We start from the raw sequence: 19,374 nt of genomic DNA, 5'->3' as shown, positions 1-19,374 counted from the left end.
GAACATCAAGATAATTGAATTTTTATTGTTCATTTTTTTAGTCTCAGGTACAACTAAATAGTATAAATGGTATTTTGCTTGACTATTAATCGATATATGCCGTATTTTGATCAATAAATTTATTTTAAATTAATGTTTATTATTTTAAAAAATTAAATTTAAAAAATTAATATTTTATACATTTAAAACTGTCCCGTGCTTTCAAACTACTTCTTATATGGAATCTACTTATATGGAAATATTACACTTAAAATATTTTGTAAAGCATTCGAGGCAAATATGAAAATTGTAAACTTATTTGTAGTATTATACGCTATATACACATATACACTTTCATTGAAATATTTTTAATTTATTATATTATCAAAGTAATATTAATTAATTTAAAATTCTTAATTTTAATTGAATTTAAATAATAAAAGAGAAAAGAGTTCCTAAAATAATATCTTAAAATTATATTATAGTTTCTGGATTTATTACAAAATAAATATAATAAGATTAATAATTAGGCGCATAGGTGCATATAGTAATAATTTATTTTAATTATGATAATATTAATTATTTTTATAAATTATATATTTTTTATTTTAAAAACTTTGTTGCAGTTATCTTGCTTACTAAATAATTATTTATTAAATGAAGATAGACATTATGTATATTAAATAGCAATGTAAAATTGGATAATACATAAAATACACATTTTTAATGAAATTTATGATATTTTAGAGATACATTAGATGATTTTTTATATTGAATTTTTATTGATTTTTACAAGAGCTTACTATAATATCTTGCTCGGTATTTTTGTAACGCTCTCCTCCAGTTGGTAGCGTTTATTCACAAAACAGAGAGCTATGTTATCTTCTCAACGTCGATAACTCGGTAATTAGTTAGTTATTTATCTTGTAAAATATTTTCCTCATATATGATGGATATAGTTTATTATATAGATATTTTTCGTTAAGATATTTGTCGATATAAATAAAAAAGAATTTTATTACAAAAATTTAATTTTACGTACTTTAAATTTTAGAGTTAATATATTTGTACGAAAACAGAAAAAATGGTTCGTCTTTATATTTTAATGAAAAGTATTGTATATAGCATAAAAAGTTAAAAACAAATTATAATATAGAAAATATCCTGTGAAAAATTTATTGACTAGAATATCAAATTTTTGTTGTATTATGGATTTGTTGTTTATTCAATTTAAAAAACTGTATTAGAAACATTTACAAATTAAGAAATCTGCTTTTCCCTATTTAATGTTTAGCGAGTTAAACGAGTAAAAAAATGAATCATTCGCTCATCTGTTAGATTGATCGAAAATATCACGTTTTGATGTAACAAAGTAGCAAGTTCAGGAAACTTTAATATATATCTTTCATAAGTGTTAAGGATTCCACCGCAACTTTTATCGTGCGAGAAACTCGTTTCTCACATCGCGACGCGTGCTCAGGAAACGAGGAATATAAGATGGCAAACGAGAAAGGATAATTTATTAACTATGAATAGGAAGATATTTATATCAATATGCAGAGAAATAGATCAAATATTTAAATAACCGAGCGAGTCGTAGAAATCTTCATAATATTTTTTTTTTATCTTTTTATAGTAATCTCTTCGTTAGGTAATACCTTAATGATAAATTGGTCCAGTTATTAGGTTGTATTCAGATAAAAGAAATTAGATTTTTTGACAGATTAATGGATGACAAATTTCATGAGATTTTCTTTGCATTAATTTTTTTGCAATTTTATATTAGATAAATTTAATAAATTTTTATTCAAATTTAAACGCCAATACATACATTAAACACATTATTTTATTAAATTCTGTGACAGTTTTAAATGTTTGAACATAATGATAAAATAATGAAATTTTTTCTTTTATTTATAAGTTATATGAACTATATGTACACAGGGAGAATTTTCTTTTAAAATATATCCTGAAAGTCATGGTATAATCCCACGAGATTTATCACGAGAAAATTCTTTTCGTGCACACGTATTATCTCAATTTAATTTAAGAAACTTTAAAATTAATTACTTTAATATAAAACAACAAATTTTTTCAAAAATATTTTGTACTGATAGATTTGCACTGATACTGTAAAATAAATAATTATTGATTCTATTGTACATTAAATTAAAATAGCAAACAATTTTTTTATCGTACATGTCACGATTATTCGAGCTGTCACAACTGACCTGCATATTATTCTAGAAAATTTTCATGTGCTAAATTATAATAAATTTTTAGTTTATTGATAAATACGATATAATTAGATAGGTGTACGGCCTCGATTATTTCCTTCCACGTATAAAAGTCACGTGTAGTCTTAAATTGTCTTCAATAATTCGAAAATCTCAAACTCACCGGCTGTATGCCACGGATGATGATAGAACTTGACCTTAGCGGGCAACGCGAGGGTGGCCGGAATCGAGAATTGTAGGCCTGATGCCAGAAGGTGCACGAGAGTGCCAACAAAGGTGACTATCCAACCCCATCCTCCTTCAGGATAATAGTGCCGGCAAAGTAGTCGTTTTGCTCGCACTCGGGGGCTGCCGTTAAGCTGAACGGCCGCGATGTTGTTCCTATCCTCGTTGTCGCTGATTTCCGCCGGATAATTCTTCTCCTTCAGGAAGGAGTCGTCGACGGAAGTGGCGGCATAGCTGCCTCTACCTGCCGTATTCAGCAGCGGCCAGGACCGCGCACGGGATATCGACATCACAAAAGGGAGAACGACTCCCTTGGTAGCTAGGTGCCCGTATCTAGGTTGTCGCTCGTGTATATGATGCTCGTATGCGTTTTCGTCGTACGCATCGATGGTGCGTACGGCGCGCGTGCTGTCAGAAGCATGCTGCTGCTTGTCGTCCAGACAGCAGCGTAGGTTTCTCTCATGCGTTTCTTCCTCGTGACAGCTGCAACGTTTGCCGATCCGATGATGTACGGAACACGCCGATTATATGCTCGATATCGCGTCGCGGTATTTTGGAAAGTCGAGTGGTATGTTTTTGGCGTTGTAACTAATTTAATTATTAGTTTAATAATCTCAGCTATTATTTCTGCTTTATATCTGCTTTAAGCACTAGAAAACGATTAGATGAAGAAAGCTTAATGGTAGAAATATATTTTCACTTTTAATTTATTATTGATTAAATTGAAAAGATACAATATATATACTTTTCAAATATTGTCATATTTTTTATTCGTTATATTAAAAATCTTATGATTGATTATCTTTTAATTATGTCATTTAGCTATGTTAATAGTAAATTTCTGCTTATGAATGCTTAGATCTTTACAATACTAGTTCGTTACTTTGATAAAACTCGAATGACAAGGGATGTGATTGAAACGTTTTTAATATTTTTACGAAATCAATATTTTGAGGTATATTTAGTAATAGAATTTCTCTTCTCGATATTTTTTTGTGTGCGTATTAATTCAGATTTGATCGCGTTATCGAAACGAAGAGTAATGAAACGTGCCTTGCTGTGGATAATGCCACTGTCGATTTCGGAAGTTTGAGAGACAAGATTAATTGTATAGTTTTGTTCGCGATACGTCTGGGTGTCAAGTAAATTATGACTGAAATACTTTTTCCTATAGGATATTGCAATGAATTAATTTAGCGAATCTGCCGAACCAGCTTATTATAAATTATCGCGTGTAGCGGTCTTTGTATCACAAGATCGATCCATTGGCTGCTTCGTTCTCGTTAATGTGCGTGGACGAGGTCGAGTGTTCTCTAAACGCGCGATTTTAATAAATTCTCAGCACGCGGGCTTCTCTCATTGTGCAGCATCGCGATTTATTACATCTATAAATGCACTGCTTGACAGCCTCTGCGCACACGTTTCCCCGCCGTTCTTTAAAAGCTTTCATCGTTTATCGAACGAAGTACGAATTATCGTGCTAAACTTTTCGACAAAAACAACGTTCTTTTTTTTCTATTTATCATAGTACTTGAACGAACAGAGGTAGTGAATATTGAAAAAAATTATTCTATGCTTTATAAGTTAGTGATATAATAATAAATATATAGAGATACGCGAAATGTATATCTTTTTACAGATGATATTTAAAACATATTTAGAGCATTTTCTATTTAGGAATACAGTTGAAATATGACAGTGCAAATTTTATTTACAATTATTATTATTAAGAATATATTAATACGCGAATGAAAAGTATTCGATTATTGGAGCTTCAATCAATTTCGAGTCATTAATTCGAGCTTTAATTAATTTTAATCTTTATTTACACGTGTACTCACAAATGACGTTAGTGACATTTAGAAAGGGATAAACGCTGAATTAATATCTCATAATAATTCATGTTTTCCATCAATTTTTTAATCACATAATAATGTTTAAAAAATTATAATGATTAAATGAAACAAAAATAATACGTTTTGCGTCGATTGTGAGTCTTATTGTTTCTTAACTGGGAATCATATAAAATTTCACATGATTGTAAGAGTATTTGGAGGTAATTGTATTCGAGACAATATGCAGCTCTCTCAGATGACAGACTATTGGATCTATCGGATAACGCTTGGTTGAGTTCAATTTCGAACGAGAGAGTAATGGATGCGCCATAAAATGATTACTGTAGTCAGTTAATGGCTTTATTTCTCGTGACCGATTTACGGTTTTATGTGATCGTGTAAATCCACGGTGAGAGCGAGTTTCTCGATCGGACGGATTCAATGTGATAACAAACACAAGGGAAAAAATGAAGTGTACGCGAAAAGAGTCAAAAACGTATGAAACACGTTTTTTTTTTATCGACTTGGAAATATTTCGAGAAAATTAACGCCGTGCGACTTTAATTACAAATAAATGATAAATTAACGCCCTGCGATTGGGATGAAGTAACGGACTAAGCGATATAAGGTGATTGTTGCTGAAGACCGGCGGATTTGTGGAACGTAGGGTTTCGCGCCGTATCGTCGACTGATGCCGCGCTCCGACGAGAGACAGGCTCTTTCCCTATATCCCCTCTGTACCCTCTTTCGCTCCGCAGTTTCCTTCGTCGCCTCTCGAGCACCACCACCCACCACCACCGCCACCACCACCACTAACATTACCACCATCACCACCATCACTTGGCGAAAACACATTACCATTGCTAATATTGTTGCATCGTCTTGCAAATTTCACTGTCCTTGCATCTATACTTTTAGGTATTTCTCATAAGAAGGTATACAATATGTAGGTAGGCAATATTGTCTTATAAAAATCGGTATCTTATAAATATTCCCTTGTGCCGACTATAACATATGAATTTCTGTCAAACAGATATTTTCTATACAAGTTATTCTTAACTGAAGATGGAAGACGAAGTATTAACTACTTCAGGTCAGTCTCTCTCTTTCTCTAATTTTTCGTAAATTTAATAGACACATACAATATATTTTATTAATAAAGAATCAAAATAATATATATTTTTTTTTTTTGATCTTCATGTATTTTTTGCCGCGTGAAATATTTATTGAGTCTCAGATTTTTGTAAATTTTTTACAAAGCACGTAAAAAAAGGAATGGCAGGGGTGCATAACAATTTTTATAGTTGACAAATATACAAACAATAACAATATGACAAGAAAGATGTACGACTCTAAATTTCTGAAATTTCTATCATTCCGTGAAAGACGCGAGAGTGAGAGACACGTGCTTGTAATAGCGATGCTGACTCGTGACTTCCGCTGCCGAGAGACCGGATGCTTTAAGTAAGATCTTTGGTGTGACGGGTATTCCATAAAAATGACGAAAATAAAAACAACTGAAATTAAACAGCTAACATTTATAAAAATTGTGAAAGAGAAAAATAAATTAGCGAAAAACTAATATAGAGCGTAGGTTTTAATATAAATCAGTTTTAGATCGGACTAGATTTGATATTTTCGGATTGTGGGTTAATGACCTGTGGCATACATTCGATGTAAAAGACATAAATAACCATGACTTGAAGATTAGTTAAAATTATTAGCTAAAAATTTTATTTCAAACAGTTTAATTAATTTTCAGTATATTATATATAAAAGAATTTAAACTAGGCCAATATATTGTATCATATTATTCAAACATTGCAAAATACCGAACTCATCGAATTTATATATTTATTTTATTTAGCAATATATATTTTTGATGCTGAGAAACCGATCTATATACAAATTTCTAATTTAACATATGTGTATGTATCTGTTACGTGTATGCTATTTTTGCCTTCGTGACTTTGGCAGTAACTGGTGGACGTCGAGCAGAACGTCGCGGTCGCGAAAAAGTGCAAGAAACAACAAAAGAAATGCATCTGTCACGCGTCACCGGCGTCGTAGAGTCCGCGAGTTTAGGACGACAAATCTGGGAGGCTTCAGGTCTTAGATTTCGAGCTTTATGAACGTTCAGGACGACTTTGCGAAAGTAGAGACGGAAAAAGCGTATCCTCGGAAGTTTCATTCGTGTGTCATGCGTTTTTCTTTCGACATTCCTTTCTTTCATGACCGTATCACGGAGACGTGCGCTGCGAATGGTGTATATAAATTACGCGACGTAATTATACCTTCGCCTGTATACCGGGCGTCATATATGTTAGTTCGTTTTTGTTGTCGTAGCAGACCATTTGCTCTCGGTATAAATGTACATAACTGCCGGTGAGTGTTTCTCGTAAAGTATTCCGTTTAGTTCTTAAATTGCCACCGGCACGCATCTCTGACTCATCTCGCGATCAAACGCATGTGCGATCGGTGAATCAATCGTTACTGATTTGGCGATTGGATTAATGAAATTTATGTTGGTCGGTCGGATTTTTGATGGCGCGAAGGTGAAACAATAAATTGACTGAATTTCGTGGGTAGATATATATTATAAGAGAATTGTTTTCAATTAATTTTATTTAGTAATTTGTTGTCAGAAGTGAGATATTAAATTAATATATTTTTATCTAATTAAAATTATAGAATTTTTATACGTGCTTACTATGTATATTTTATTTCTATTTTGCCGGCAATTATTTTAATCATTGTTAGAAGAAGTTAAATAGGACCAAAAAAATAATATCTCAACAGAGTACCAAGTCGACATAATTTGCATATTTCTCGAAAACTTCATGAATTTCCCTTTCGTAGGAATGTTGTTTGTTTTGCTGAATTTTATACTGTCGACGATCTTAGACAGATTGCTTGAGAACATGATACTGCTAAAGCATGTACATATCAGTTGTATTATATTTTCGCATATCTTATCGCGCAATGCCTCGCAAGCGACATACTGACACAATATGAATTTTGTCAGACGCGAGTTACGAATCGACATCAAGAAAGTTTTACGCGAATTTTGCGAGGATACAGGCTCAATGCCTATTTTCATAAATTAAAAGTATATAATTTTATTATAAAAATTTTATTATAAAAAAATTTTGCTTTCGGAAAGTTAAAATTATCGAGCAGAAGTATTCGTTGTGAGAATTTTCTAATATTTTATTATATTTTTGATATATATTCTTTTTATAATATACTTTTTGGACAAAAAAGCCGGACGGGTAGCGATAAAAACAATAATTAATAAATATATTTTAAGACTCTTATATGCTCAATCATCGCTCATTGTTAGCTCTCTTTTTGTTGGCAAGTATTATAGTCGCTCTTGAAAAACGAAGCTTTCGAATGTTCGCCAAATCTGAAGAATGGAGGTTCGTACACGGAAAAAAAAAATTAGCTACCATAGCTAAATTTTAGCTATGGTGGCTAATTCTTTTTTCCATATATTACACCTGAAATTTAGTTATCGTGCCTAAATTTTAGCAATGGTAATTAATATTTTTTAGCCATAGTTTAACGGAGAATGTTATAACTAAAAAATATTAGTTGTCATAGCTAAAATTTAAGCATGATAACTAAATTTCATGTGTAATATATGGACAGCTAAAGTTTAGCTATGGTAGCTAATTTTTTTTTCCGGGTACTCACGTACGCGAGCTTCGATCCGGTGGTTTTTCCAGACCGGATCAGCGGAAATGCGTACAAGAACTACGGGTGTCTTCGATGCGCGTATGTGTAAGAAAAGTATATAGAGGCAGTTGGATAGAATGGAGTTTCTCTCGGAGGAATTCGTCGGATAGGGTTCATCTAAAATCAAATGAGACCGGGATTAAACGCGGTGCCCGCGTCGCAGAACAATAGTATAGGTCCTACATGTATCTGTATGTACATAACCGCGAAATCACCGATTTGCACGGTTTACATTGTTATGTATTTCGTTTCCTCGCTTCGCTGCAACGGCTCCAATTATGTCGATGGAATAAAAGAATACATTTCGCTGGACGCCTTGGTTTTTTTTGAATCCGAGATCATCCCAAAATATACCTTGATAAATATAACATCTATAATTTTAATGATGTGATTGCTAATTTGTACATATGTTACATTATTGTTAATGCAATTGTGAATTTTTATTAAATTTTTTATTTTGAATTATTACTACAAAATAGGAGCACAATATATATAAGTTTTCTTTTAGAAATAATCAATTAAATTATATTATTTTCATGATCACAAAAATCATATTTTATTTAACGTAATAATTAGAAATTTAATTTTCAATAATTAACTTTTGGATTTTTAAATCTAAAAGAGTTAACTCATATAATAAATTAAACATTTATTTCTTGTTTTTTTATACCTACATGAGAGGATAAAATTTTGAAAAATTAATTAAACCAACAAAATTTTTTGAAATGATACAATTAGATTCGTGTCATAAAACTTATTGCGAGATTTGTAAAAAAAAGATTTCTAAAAAGTATTTGTAAAAAAACTTGTAAGAATTGATGTGGTGTAGCGTTGCTCGCAGTCGTAGAAAAAGACGATATTATTCCGGGAGGATACCAAGAGAAAAATGTTTATTACACTACGCCGCGATAGCAGAGGAAGAAGAGAACGAGGGAAAAAGTGCATGCGTCCGATAAACTCGTTGCAGAGACCAACCGGGGGGTACCACTTTCACCGAATGAAAGTAAAACTTGATTCGGCAGGCGCGGTCGAGCGAGCATTGCGACGATGTCATTGCAGAATGCTTTCGGATGTCATTAACCGACCTCGCCGATTCCATTTCATTTGTCGTTTCGTGTATGGTCGGCATATTCGCGAACTATAAACTTTTGTACGTAGAAGACAGCCACCAGTTTCAATAAAGTTTTACGAGAACGAGAAGGGAAGAACTAGCTGCTTTTATATATTCGAGAAAAAGGAATGTACTTGTGCTGAAATGAATCAACAGCAATCTTAGAAGTTGCATATCGCGAGATACCCAAATTTACGACGACGCGATTGTATCCTATGCGTCTGTATATGTCCGCGTTTGTGGCAGACAGAGATGGTTGCAAGTTCGTCAATTTAATATCTATCTAAAATAATCCCATAATTTTGTATTTTTATCGATAATTTTTATTTTCGCTGAAAATTTTACTTTGTATAAATTCTTAGAGTATATAGTTTGAAATCTTTATATTTTAATTATAGTTTATACTCTTCATAGTTTAATTATAGGTTTTGATCAAATTTATTTAAACAGAAATTATTGATCTTTCACTATTTATATGTTTATAATTAATATATGTATTTTGAATTGCATTCGGATATATTTAAGGATTATATTTATCTTTCAGTGTATTTCATGTTGCTTCTTAATTTTTTGTGATCTCTCAAGTATAAAACAAAAGTGTGATGCACGTTAAATGTGTAAGTACGATAGCTGATACGGTTCTCTTGAATATTCGCCGAGTGTCTGTTCATAGTCATTCGTAACTACTAGAGGATGCATTTTAATTTTAGCCGACTTTGTTCCTTCGTTCTCGCTGTTTTTTGCAAGCATATTGTTTGCGTCTTCTTACATTTCCTACTTTGTATTTGTTCCGTTTACGACTTTTTCTAGTTGCTGGTTGCATGCTCTTGTGGATTTTATATTATTTCGATACAAGCACATCCGGTTTTATCGTTTTTATTAGCGAGTACCATCTGTGAACATTTTTGGATACGTTACTCGAGGTCTCCTATTTTCTTGCTTAGCATAGTAAGGCTCTGATAATTATGTGTCGCATAATTATGCAAATGTCTCCCGCTGGAATATGTATCGATAAAATTAGCAATTCAATAACTTACTTATGATGAATTTATCACTTCTAATACGTGTCAAGTGACTACGATTTATATTTGCCATTTCGTATATATTTAGACGCATCTTGCGTGTAATAATAACGATAAGTATGAACACTGATTAATTATGCAATAATTAAAAAAACGAGAAGAGAAATAGTATGCAATAAATCACTTCTAAAATAATTATTTCCATTCAAAGTTATGAAGTTAATTAAATTGATTGAGATTTATTTAAATAAATAAAAAATATTCTTTGTTTATATATATATATATATGTATGTATATATAAAAATAATTATTATATAAAAATTTTTAACTCATTTTTTATCATTCTGTATGACGCAAAATTTTGCTCCGATTTTCTTGACTTTGATATATAGGTTGTATTTTCGGAAAGAACTTTTACTTTATCCATGTGACTCAGTACTTTATTTTTAACAATCGTATATTTAAAATAAGGTGCCAAATTTTACATAGATATTTTTTTCGTAAGGATTTCTATAACATAACACGATAACATCCCTGTCCGACCTCCAAAGTATACATTTGCAAATGTAAATTTTTACACTGTGCACATTGATCATATTGTTACACAATATTTCATCTTTACTTTGGATTTTACAGTATTTATTTTCTTTAGACAGTCGATTTTAAAAGGCAACTGTAGGTGTGATTGCAGACAGCAAACTACAGTTATCTGTTAATCTGAAGTACTTTGCATTCACGACAGCCGAGACACATTTATCACTGCTTATTCGCGCGATTCGGCAGAGTGAAGCGACGTATGTATATCGATTTGTTCGACGGCTGCGTCTCTAAGATCATTAGTCACGCTCGCAACAAGCGTGTTCTCGCGATTTCTTTTCATTGTGCGTCGAAAAGTATTCGAGTCAGGCATCGTTAACCGTGATAAATTTAAAGCCTTGACAGATGTGTCACAAAATAATGTATATATCTTTTTTATTTATTTTTTTTCTGAATTTTCTTTTTCGCTTATATATTGAGACGATTAATTTAAAAAATTTTTAAACATATATCTTATTATTAGCACACATATATATACATATAATGTTTTATCTTTAGACTTGCACTTAATTTTCATTCAATTATATTTTTGGAATATGAATTATATTTTTGAACAACATTTTTTATCTTAGTTATTTTAAGATTAAAGCTTTCTACAAATATATTTTATATTATATTATAAGATTTTATATACTCATACAACATTTTTATACTATATATCTAGATGATTAAAAATAATAAATCATTATCTTGATCTTTAGCTATTTATATTAGTTTGAAAAAGAAAAAAAACAAATGTTACTCTCAGCATTCTAGGGACGATAACCATTTGAGAATCTATGTAACATTACCGCGTAGAGTGTAGAGTAAAACATGAAAAACAAGTATGTTTCATGCCCATACGAGCGACTTTCGTTCTTATGTGAAATTACCTTTGCTCCCCAGACAGATTTAAAAACAGAATGGAGATCATAATGAAACCACTGGTATTTCTTTATTGCTTGTTTGGATTACAGTGCACAATGTCAAAATTTTTTAATATAATTCCGTAAATAACTCAAGCTTGAGTAAAATAAAAATATTCTTTTTCACAGTAGTAGTTGATCATGAATTAATTACAAATATATAATATTTGGTACATATTTCTTACATTGAGTTCTGATATGATATTTTACGAATAACAATAAAATTTATTAATTGTTGTAAAACTGAAAAGTTAAAAAACTTGATATATACATATATACTGTCTATATTCTTTAACGATTTTCAAAATAATAGCACCAGATTTTCTTCAATTGTTATTGATATTGATTTGGTTATAGTACTGTTTAATTTAATAAATTTATAAGTATTTTCATGAAGATAAACAAACAATGCTACTGATATAAATGTTTACTCTCATAAAAATATCTCATAAAGTTATTTGATTTTATTGATATTAAAATTTTGATATTTATTTTGTATAATATCATATACACTATCATCGGGTATAACTTATTCAATTAGAGAAATGTGTATTCTATTGTATAAAGAATTGTTTAAGATAAGTGCATATTACAAATAAAATCATTTTTATATAAAGCGAGTTTAAACAGACGAAAGAGAGAATGTAACTTTATAATAGTTTTTTTTCACAAATACTTGTGCAAAGTAATTTCTTTTTGCTAAAGTAGATCAACCCTTGGTAAGCATACTTAAGCATCAAGTTGTCGGTAAGTTAGTATAAGTTGGTAAAACAAAATCTGATCTATAAGCTTTAGCTATTTTATTAAAAAATTATTGATATAATATCAAGATTTTACATATAAGATGTTATACATATAAAATCTGATTTTAATAAAGCGATTATGCGTAATAATTTTTAATATTTTGCAAAAAGTATCGCATTTATGCCATTTATAAGAAATAGATTAATATAATAGAATTGTTAAAAATACTAAAACTCAAACTGATCCAAATAAATGTGTATCTGTATATCTACTACATATATCTGCTTGTGAATGTGCCAGAATTATAGATTTGCAAGTATTATTGGAGCGTAAACATGATCGTACTTGCATGAAGGCAGATTAAAAGTTTTGGACTGCTAGAATTAATTTGCTACCATTTATTTCATGCAACTAAATTTGTTACAGTCGATTGAGCATGTACCAAACACAACATATATATCCAATAATTTTCTCAGAATTCCGTAAGAGGTTTTTATGTGCGACCAAAGTTGCCAGTATCGTATGCCAGTAAATCTTTTTTCTAGGAAAATAATTGTCTCTGATGCTTGCAGAATTATTTGCTGCATCATAGTCGACATACATAATTTTTTGAAAAACGAAATTCAACGAGATGACAAGTTACTTACAATTAGTGAAAATTTTGTTTTATGAAAAGATAATCGTAAATAATTTATTGATATATAAATAAAAATTCATCAAAGAAATAAATTTAAATATAATTTGATTAAACAAATATTTAAACGAAAACTTTATTGAAAGAAAATAAATAAAACAGAATTTCTTTTTCTCTTTTTGTCTCTCTTCTCTCTATTCGATCTCTATTCAAGAAAAAGTCATCGAAATGTGATGATCTGTTTGCAACCAGATCAAATCAGATTAAATCAGATAAAATCAAGTTTTTGTAATAAAAATTCTTCTGTTTAAACAATTTTCTTTTCGATAGATTTTTTATTTTTTACTTGATAAATGTTTTGATGAAGTCTTTTCGAATAATTTACCATTCGATTAAATGCTCTGTGCAAATTCTCTGTTTGCTCCGTTTTTCATTATAATATTCAAATTTTCTCCAGTTGATTCAATGCTTCTTTCGACAAATTATTTGTGATTAATTATGAGTGATGTGTTTGTCGCGATCAATTTTAAGCAGATTTTAATGAAATTGTAAATGTACAACAATGCGTTTATGCATTAGAAATTTACAAGTTTTCTTATAGAAGTTAATATATTATAAATTAAAGAATAATGTTATGGATTGCACTTTACATTTCTTTTTCGTGTAAAAGAGTGAACATTTTGAATTAATATATGAATTACTTGAAGCAATAATGATTTCTCATAAATAAAACTTTTTCATTTTTAGAATGTTTTATTTCTCATAAATTATTTTTCAATGATAATTTGATTTTTTTAAAAATAAAAATTGATTTTCTTTATTAAAAATATTAAGAAAAATTATTTATTTTAATTTAAAAAAATTTTTAGTAATACATTTTCACAAATAATAATCACATATGTCTTTGTAATCGATCTTCAAATTAAAATTCTGTTGAAAAGTAAATTTTATTTAAAAATACTTGCAGAATAAAGTTCTATAATTTATTTGATTTTTTAAATAATTTACAAAAAAACTTTCTTTTTCCACAATGATTTACAATTGAAAAATGATTGACATATCGTGACATTTTTCCTAAAAAAACTTTACACAAATTGATCAAAATATTTTTTATCGGAAAATAATATGCGAGAGATGAGATATATTACATCGCAGTATGTCATTATATGAATAATATTGTTTTCAACGTTTGAATTAATAATTTGAATTATGTATGGTTGCTAATCTTAACTGGCGATGCAATTAATGCATCCGTGTCACGTTTACGTACACGTATGCTCCATATAACAAATCATATATGTAAGATAAAGGGAAATTTGTATGTCGCTGCGATTTATAGCAAGCGAATACTGCGGTAGACGACAGTTGCTGCAGGTGTATCGAATCAGTTACACGGCGCATGTCTTGGCCCGAGGCATCCCCTTTAAAGATCACTGAAAGTTTCGCGAAGTTCTATCAGAATGCAAGCAATGTATCTTAACCGGATATTAATCGACATAACGGATTTCGCATATTTACATATTAACGAGGATCGTAATGTGACGTATTATGCTCTCATCGCGCATCTCGATTACTCATTTGACTGTGATTGATTAGTTTCTGCATGGAAGAGGTCAGTTCTTCGGTCTTCTCACGAACGCACGTTGTCTCGATTAGATTTACTAATTACGACGTGGAATGAAAAATGCATTCGAGACACTAGTGTCTTGTCATATTATTTATGATATACGGATGCGAGTTTTTTTAGGATGTGTTGTTAAAACCCCAAGTTAAGTATAGTCTTTAATACTTTTTTTATGATTGGGGCACGCGACAGGAATTAATCCTTATGCATAATTTATGATCTACATTCTCGCAACACATTTACTAAGTATAACACGGCCTGATTCTGATGATAGTTTCCTTAATGCGTTTATCAACATGAGTGATTCGAGAAAAACAACGTACGTACATTTAAAGCAATAAATATGTGAAATCGCAACATAAAATATAATTTTCACAAAAATTACAATTTTTTTTTATAAACTTGCTTATTTATTGTTATGAACAATATATCCTCTGTATATGTGTGTATAATACGATATATGTATGTATATACGAATAAATGTACAATATGTATGTCGCCGCAAGCTCTCTCTTCATAAATTCACTCTTTTTACTCGTAAAAGTTTAGCCTTGTAAAACGCCATCGTACAGAGAGATACCGCATTTTATAGAAGTTAACTTAATTTTACAAAAAGTTGAAAATATTATTATATGTTTAGCTAAAGTTATAGTCTTTAGACAGATTAATGTAATTTTGTACGTCATACCTGCGTTTTGAATTGTCTGCTGGAATTGTATCATCGTCGGACTTATCAACAAGCCGGACGCCAATTGCAGGCCATGAGAGACTATATGCACCAGAATCGTTACTACGACAATGACGCATCCCCAGCCACCTTCCGGATAATAATGCTTCTTAAGCGTGATTTTCTTTCGAGCGTTTATCGCGGTCAAGGAGTCGTCCGCATTCTCGGGTTGATCGACAAAATTTTCAGATTCGCCGACGCTCCCGAGGCCTCCCTCGAGGATTAGTTGTTCGGAGAATCGCCTTCTCATCATCTTAGGTGTAATTGGAGTGGCACTGCCTTTACGGGCGGTAAACGCAGCATCAGCGTTCGCTTCAGCATTTTTTCCGCCGCCAGTGAGACGCGCGAAGGATTTGCCAGCGAAACGGGCTTCGTTATCCTTAAGCGCTTTAATATCGGCGGGCGCGGAATTGTCGCGGTGAAACGCGGCGGATGATTGCCTCTTTAGAGACGACGCTCGCGGACGAGTTTTGCTCGCGATGATTGGCTCCGCAATACTCGCGGCACCGGTGACGCTCTCGCAATTTCCGATCGTATCTCCGACGAGCGATCGCTCGGAGAGCTCGCGATTATCTGGGCGATCGATCTTGCAGGTGCGTGGCGAGTGCGTTTGATCCGGGTATCGACGCGACGGAATCGGACCGGCGGCGATCGAGTGCCGTCGCTGAATCGTCGTCGTCATCGTCGTCATCCCGTTGTCCCCGGTGTCGTTGCAGCAGGGATAAAGGCTGCCGGCTGAATTCCTACCGGAGGAAGGCGGCAGGAAGCTCTGGCAGGTCGACACGGAGTTGCCGGAGTCCTTCCGCTTCGCGCCAACTCCACCCTGAGGAAGGAGAGCGGATTCTTTGGCGAAGCAGGAGGACGTGGACGAAATCTTCCGGCGTTGATACTGGCACTGCGCGCAACGGCATCCGGAGAATTGCGGGACAAAGCAACGACATCGCATCATGCGCGATAGAATCTCCGGATGCGCCAGCAGCAACTCCGGGATCTCGATCTCGCTCCATGATTTCGCGATGTCGCCGGAAGACGCCCTCGTTCTCTTCAAGACCAGACTCTCGGTCGACCAGCCGCTCTCGGATTCCGGGTTGGAGATTTTACGCGCGCTGCAGCAGCCCGCACGCGTTGCACCGTCACGATGAGGGTAGGATCTCTCCTCCGGTTCGTCGTCCTCGTCGTCTTCGTCGAGCGAATTCTCCTCGCTCATAGCCGCGCTATAAGAACGGCGACGTTTGCGATAAGCAGCTTCCTCGCACGGCAGGCTCGCCGAGTCAGCTCGTTCGTCCATTTCGCGGTTCGTTTTTTAGACTTGTATAATCGAGGCGGGTGTCTCAGCAGAATCGGATCTTTGTATTAGGAAAGCGACCAAGTCATGTTACGTTCACGCGCCGTTGCATTATTTCAGGATGTCGAAGGGATCGTGAACAATGATATTTTATTCTCTTTTATAAAAAAGAAAATGTTTATCTTCTATTCTCATCTGCTTCCAAAATTAAACTCAATTCACGTATTTATAAATCTCTTACAGTATGAGATAATAAAAAAATGTCACACCACTTACACTATTAACGTTGAGAAATATTTTTTCAGCTTAATGGATCGACATTTACCTCGTTATTCCATCGTATTTTTATTCTTGTAATTGAATTTTAGATGCAATAGTACATGTAACCGAAAATTGAAGGTATTAAGTTACACTAACAGCATCGGTGGATTTCCAACGAGGACTGTTTCGTTTATCGTGTAAAATCCATTGTTGTTTCGCGTGTACATCGCGATGCTCCGCACGCGTGAAGCCGAACGTGAGTCGCACGACGCGTCCCGACTGTCGATATTTTGTCCTAATTTTTCTCGCACGTACGTTTCACGATGTTACGCGGGCGAATTTCTCCGCTCATATGCATTAATTCTAGAAATGGACGGCGAACGCGAAAAACGTGTCTCTACTTTTTCGAGGAATAACTGATAATGGTAGGAAAGATGTGAAAATTATTGCTATTATTGAAGAATTAGAACAATTTTTATTTGTTAAATGAAAAATATTAATATCGTAGTTGACAAGAGGAAGAGCGAGAGCTTTGATTAAAAAAGAGAAAGATATTACAAAATTATACGTATTCTGCGAATTTCGCCAACATAACGGAGCAAATAAATTACAATATGTAAAAACTTGACTTATAAAAAACGCGCCCGCAGCAAGAAAATCAATGCACATTCAAAGTATTGTACTAAGTTGAAAATAACTTCGACCCCAATTTTGACCACAATTGTTGAGTTTCTTTAGAAATTTGCTTCTGACGTAACTTAATAGCAGATTTCATTTAAGACAAGATTTTTACGATTTTATTGCTAAAGAAGTTTTGTAAACTTGTATTTTAAAAGGGGAAGGAGTTTATATTTTATAATTTCTGTTAAAATTATATCATCTATATCTTACAACATATCTAAAAATTATTAAAAATTAATTTTTAATTAAGAATTTAACAAGGCTCTGTAATATAAATATAAATATAAATTGAGAGTGTTAAACAGGCAATAAGAGCCACATCGCGGATGACATGGTATATATATATATATATATATATATATATATATATATATGTATGTATAAAATAATAGCGATATTTTTTGTGTTTTAATGTCTTAATTCTCATTAATATAAAGAGAGCATATAGAATATTATAATAAGATGAAATTTATATGTTTTATATAATATGTATATTAGGATTTATATTGTTAAAGTAGTTTATAATAATTATTATTAGACATTATCATTATTTGTTTGTGCAAAATGCAATAGAAAGTAAATACTTGATATTTCATATAATGCAATTTTATATATTTATTTTGATTAAAACTTACGGACCACAGGTGACAGATATGATAAGTACTCGTAGAATCTGAAGCTCGCACGTTGAGTGAAGATCTGAAGGGTTTTTCGCTTCTCCATCTCTTCGATTCGTTCTGCGATCATCATATCTTTAGATATCGCGAACACATTATTTATGACCAGATTCGAGAGAGGGGTGAGTGTATGTATAGTTACATAAAACGTGATCAAAATCCACAAGGAGACATATCTGGGTCAGAATTAGGATACTATCATCGAAATTTATCTTCTATTGTGATAAATAGTACGTCATTATTTTTCGAGAAAGTAAATATTACATGAATTAATATATATGTATATGTGTGTATGTGTGAGACAAAAATATATAATGCATGAATTATATGCACATTACATTACGCGATGCGGTAAAGATATCAAGTAGATAAAAAGTGACTACTCGTGTTATCATATATACTCACATATCATTGAACCGCTAATAAATAATCCAAAATATATTAAATGTTCTTTTAATTAAAATTTTTGGAATTAGAGCCACGTGTTTAAAAAAACTTGACAGTACTTTTCTTTTTTCTATGCTATGTACGCATTCTATTGTATTTCGAGTAGCACTGTCATTCTTCGAAACTCAATTATTTTTTACAAACAATTAGTAATTATCAGCTTGTTTTGTATTACAAATATGTTATATATATGTAATATAATTTATTTTATAATTAAGAGAGAATATTTTAAAGCGACAATTTTCTCTCGAGCGATCAATCGACGGAAAGGGTTGCGATATAGGTATGCTCATTTTTTTAGAGCTTACCTATATTGCATCGTCGGCTTTTCGTAGATGAAACCTTCCCGAAGGATACACCTTGACGTGGGAGGGCTCAGTACTTGCAAGGGTAATCCTGAAGGGGAAGCTATAAGATACCCAAACGCGCGCGGTTAGTAGTTTTTTTTTAAGCCTTATATGGCCTTTTTTCTCGTTATCTCTTTTCCCGGGAGTGCCGTTAAAAGTATCGCGCGTCTAAGAGTACCGCGATCTTCGCGTGAAACGAAATATTGCAATCGCAGAATTCGGAAGTGCCGAGAAAAGTGTCGCGCGTCCGTTTTTATTATATTACCGTGCAATGAATGAAATGTCTGTTTTCTCG

General features: G+C 32.3%; 1 protein-coding gene across 1 annotated transcript in view; it reads right to left on the bottom strand.

Moving 5' to 3' along the window:
* LOC114936118 (uncharacterized) overlaps positions 1 to 19,374 on the bottom strand; it is a 54,160-nt gene that overhangs the window by 31,899 nt on the left and 2,887 nt on the right. The window lies entirely within an intron of this gene.

This window comes from Nylanderia fulva, unplaced genomic scaffold (genome assembly GCF_048542155.1).
Source record: "Nylanderia fulva isolate GAGA-0341 unplaced genomic scaffold, ASM4854215v1 Scaffold19, whole genome shotgun sequence".
In the NCBI taxonomy this organism is placed as follows: domain Eukaryota; kingdom Metazoa; phylum Arthropoda; class Insecta; order Hymenoptera; family Formicidae; genus Nylanderia; species Nylanderia fulva.
The sequence above is the reverse complement of the archived record's forward strand: the minus strand, read 5'-3'. Positions and strand labels throughout refer to the sequence as shown.